A 5,157-nucleotide genomic window follows, 5' to 3' on the forward strand; every position below is an offset into this window, starting at 1 on the left:
TTACATTATATTTTTATAAGTTTATAATTATAATTTATACATTTCATTTGCCGCCGTTTGGTTCCGCTCGAATAACGTAGGCTGTTTTACAGTGGTTCAATTGCATTTCCTACATGATGAGTACATGTTATTGTTAGAAACTGATATTGCTACTAGTGGTAACTACAAATACCTGGAATCTTGTCGCATCAGGTATACTGCAACTATATTAGGTTATTTTGTAAACAGCAACGTTATTTTGTCAATATCGCAAGGCATGCCTGTGCCGATTGTGATAGCAGAACGTCTCAGTTAGCAGCGCCATCTACTACTGTCAGTAATTTAAAAATGCCGTGTTTCGTCTCTCTCTTCTTCTCTTCATTCTCCTCCTCCTCATCTCCCTTCTCCTCACCCCTCCCCATTTTCCTCCTCTCATCCTTCTTCCCATACTCCCCCTTCTTTCCTCACCCACCGCTATCCTTTCTTTTCCGCTTCCTATTCTCTATATTCTTATGTCTTATTCGTGCCGTTCGTCTTATCCTATTCCACCACCACCTCCCCCTCCTACGCCACCACTACCTCCCCCTCCTCCGACGACACCACCACCTCCCCCTCCTCCTACGACACCACCTCACCCTCTTCCATTTTCTCCCCCTCCCTCTTCATCATTAATTAATTTAGCATCATCAGCTTCTTTCTTGATCCCTCTCTCTTCCTCCGCCACCTCGATCCTCCTCTCACCCGTTTTTTCTCGTTGTTCTTTCTGAATTGTAAAGTGCTGCGCAGCATTGCTTCTTCCTGCCTAATCACGAGCAGGAAACGAAATGGTAGCTATATTTAGTGGCGTAGCCAGCCTTTCCAAGAGGGGGCCGGATTCCAAACCAAGAGGGGGGATTCCAAACCTATACTATCTACTAATAAAACTTCGTTAAAATTTTCGTTTCATGCTTTTATATACATACTGTATCAGATATGTGCTATTTTGATACAAACCAGGGGGTATTCCGGAATGCCTGGAATCACCCCTGGCTAAGCCCCTGATATTATTAAAATTGATGCACTGCTGATATATTCCGATATAGGCCGTCACGTTTCGCTGAAAGCTTTGCGTTGACAATTATTGCGTATTGCAATGGCATATGTTTTTTTATACCGTACATTTCTGTTTAGAACATATATTTTGAATAATTGTATAAGTGAAGCTGCAGGAAAGATCGAACCTCTTTGCCAATTGAGTCATCTCCCAAAGTGCAAAAGGAGAAGAAGAAAAAAAAGAAGAAGAAGAAGAAGAAGAAGAAGAAGAAGAAGAAGAAGAAGAAGAAGAAGAAGAAGAAGAAGAAGAGAAGAAGCGGGTAGAAGAAGGGGGAGGAGGAATTAGTGAATGAGAAGGATGTGGAAGAGGAGGGGGAGGAGGAGGATGAGGGGAGGAGGAGAAGGAGGCGTAGGAGGAAGATGAACAACAGCACAGAAAGCAATTAGAAGTCCCAAAATTTAACTAATCTGATCCTGATGTCCTATATTTGGCAAATTTAAGTACGTCTTGTTACGTTATGGGAAAATGTTTTCCATTCATCTGATCCAGGACCTTGATGCGGGCGCAAAATAAAAATTTCGATCGATGAAGATGATAAAAACGAAAATTTTTACGTCGTATTATAAAAGGTATGAAATTATGATAAAAAGTGTGACAATTCCACGATCGCGTTATTTCAATACCGTGTAAATCAAGGTCATATAGAAATCGACGGTTGCCTGTAGTGTATTCTGTATTTTGGTTTCTCTACTGATGACAATTCGTGGTTATAAATTATTTCTCCCGGTAGATGGAGCAACAATGTTATCGACTACACCTTGAACAGACTTAGAGGTCTGTCACCAAGTCCTCAATATATTGCTTATCTATTGTCCTAACATGACAGCATGTCAAAGGTTTTCATGTACTAGTATATAATAATGATAACAATTACTGTTATTCTTCTTATTATTTATTTCCCCTTGTATCTAGTCCTGATATCATATACACGTAGGGGGCCGAGCATAAATGTAGCAGCGATAACATATGCACCGCCGACGGAGATTCTACCCATTGATATTCAACACGAGTAAGATAATAGCTTATTATTAATTAGGTCATTGCGTTTTATAATAATTGCTTTTCCAAGTTAGTTTATTTAATCATCAATATGTAAGTTATTGTGTTACTCCTAACATCGATTGAGTAATGGTCGAATGAGCAATTACGGAACCTCTATAAAATCTCGCACCGCATAAAACCGCGACTGGGGAGATTGCATCAGTAAACAGATTTTACTGAGTAAATAAATAATTAGATATACCATGTCACGCGAACGGGTGCGCGTGCGTGCACGAACCGTGGAAAGATCGGGACACCTGTCCAGCACGAATTTCATTCATAACGTAATGACGGTGGGCAGCTATTGTGCGCGGCTAAGATTTAAATGTTGTTTTATTTTTCGCATTACTTCTGTTGCATTATCTTGATTCAAACGCTTGCAACTACACTTGAGCGTTCTTAGATTAACACACACAAACACGTAAAGAGCTCAGATACGAGTGAAACACATCCGGGAAACGGACAAGAAACGTGAGAGCACAGCAATGTTTCACGACCGATTGATAACGGCTTATATACTATGTGACTCAAACTAGAAGACCAGACGCACCTTATCAAACCTTTTATTAAAGAAAACGAAAGTACATTAAATTGCCACCGATATTTCATAGTACGTTTTCCCACAGTATAGAACCGAAGCATAGGCCAGTTCCGTAGTCCGCGATCTCTTAGCTACCCCCGTGCAATGACGACCAAATCCCAATTCTGTTTCTTGCTCATAACGCAACAGCCAACACCAGTGGTGTTGTTATGAAAATATACAACCCACGACAGTATATGATAATTATCTATAAAATGCGCATCAACGTACTGACACTTTCACGTCGCTCTTTCACGGGTGTACTACACACATATATATATACACACACGCACGTTCAATCCACTAATTTTTCACTTCCGTCAAATCCACTGGGTTATGACACAAAGTTTGATAAATATTCTTTGTTGCAATTATTAGTACACAACACGTCTAGAATTAGATAGGTTATCTTTGCGTTATAAGAATCATACTAAAGTACTAAGAACAAAGCCTATTTCTGACCTTTCGTCTTTATAAATCGTGTGTATGTTAGGCATTGATGTGAAAACGTGAACATATATGCATGTATATAATATATTGTTGTTGTATAAATATTACATTGTTTCGCCAGCTTAGTACTTACCGTACACGCTTACAAAACCCCATAAGGCCAAAACAAAATATATGTGTGGTTACCGTTACATGCCGAAAAAAATAGGGTAGGTAGGTAAGAGAAACATTTTATTTTCTTGAAATATTTTATTTACGAACCATGTCCGAAGGATGTGCGTTGTGCCTTTTGAAGCAGGAACTGTCCAATTCATACTTTTTTGATTTTTGATTTTTTTTTGGCTCTAAAGAAAATTGACAATAAAATCTTTAGGGTCGCTGGGAATAAATAGGGTCGGTCGGAAAACCGTACCCACACCTATATTTTGTTTTGGCCTAAATATGGTACCTTACAATCTACAACTGTTTACATAATAAATGCAATAATCATTACGCCACTTTACAAATCGTGGATCAAATAATTATTACTAATGTCTAATTCAGTACTACTACCAAATTTCGACTCGCTTTAATATTACAACCGTCTTTAACAATACCGACAAGCGTGTACACGGATGCATCCATGAAATACGCGCGGGCGTACTCACGCACGCACGCAAATACACACACACACACACACACGCACCCATGCACAACCCCTCACACGCGCACATCCACGCGCACGCACGCACGCACGCACGCACGCACGCACGCACGCACGCACACACACACACACACACACACACACACACACACACACATCTGATTCGTGGTTTTTGCCTTCACGCTATTATAGGTAACCGCACAAAAACGCATGGATAAAGTGGGAAACATGTAGAGCGGGCACACACACGTCGTGTATAACACTCACGATCACATATATAATCTAGAGTTTAATTTAAGGAAAACGAATGGACAATCAGCGTACTTCATTATTACATCGACCCCCCTTTCCGCTACACCAGAACGTAAATATAAGCTGCAATCGTGGCTCCATTAAAGACTTTAAATAGTGACTATATCTCTGCTGCTATCTGCGCGGTGCATTTCTCGCCACAGCAGCGCCCACAACAAATTGCTCCACCACACACCGCACAATTCACATCAAACAAGGGGAAGATAAAAAGCTTAAAGTTAATGGGATGATGTGTGCAACAAGGGGGCCGCATCTGTCATCAACACCACCGCAACGATTTCTCAACAATAGATCGACGGATTTCTACTCTGCCGCTTCATACAGACGTGTCTTGCTTTCTGCTAAAGAACTTGCTTTGAAAACTTTATCGACGACAATATCGACGGCGCGACACTCTCCGCAACAAATTAACAACGCGTGCGTTGGTGATGGACAGCGTAGCGTAGAGTGAGAGAGAGAGAGAGAGAGAGAGAGAGAGAGAGAGAGAGAGAGAGAGAGAAGAGAAGAAGAGAGAGAGAGAGAGAGAGAGAGAGAGAGAGAGAGAGAGAGAGAGAGAGAGAGAGAGAGAGAGAGAGAGAGAGAGAGAGAGCGAGAGAGAGAGAGGAGGGGAGGGCAAGAGAGGAAACAAAATGGAGATAAAGGGAAGCATTGCAGTTGGTGTTTGAGAGCACTGGTAGATTGATTAGTGAATTTTACCATGTGGAAATAAAAGGGGAATCATCGAGGCTAGGGAAACTGTTTATTGCAAATATATGAAAACATATGAACTATGCCCTATGCATACAAACTACATCACACATCTTTTGATCGAGTTTCAAGTTCCGAACAACTGGCTTAAGTGCACAATTTCAAAACCGATCATCTTCAGAACCCAGTGACTATGAGATGCACGTGTACAATATAATTATATTATGCTGAAGAGATGATGTATAGTTGTTATCTATGATACATAGATATACAATAATACGTGTGGTATGATAATGCTAGCCGCACACTATCCGACCCGAGCGTGATTTAAAGGCTTACGATTGGATTGAGATGTTCTAGTTTGGCTCGGGA

At 40.8% G+C, this 5,157-nt stretch overlaps 1 protein-coding gene across 1 annotated transcript in view; it reads right to left on the reverse strand.

The window, feature by feature from the left end:
- Nucleotides 1-249, reverse strand: part of LOC106808345 (pantothenate kinase 3-like) — a 15,683-nt gene extending 15,434 nt beyond the window's left edge. The window contains exon 1 of the mRNA XM_014811032.1: nucleotides 173-249. The gene's annotated coding sequence lies outside the window, so the exon portion shown is untranslated. The remainder of the gene's footprint in view (nucleotides 1-172) is intronic.
- Nucleotides 250-5,157: the final 4,908 nt, after the last annotated feature.

Source organism: Priapulus caudatus, unplaced genomic scaffold, assembly GCF_000485595.1.
Source record: "Priapulus caudatus unplaced genomic scaffold, Priapulus_caudatus-5.0.1 Scaffold269, whole genome shotgun sequence".
NCBI lineage: Eukaryota > Metazoa > Priapulida > Priapulimorpha > Priapulimorphida > Priapulidae > Priapulus > Priapulus caudatus.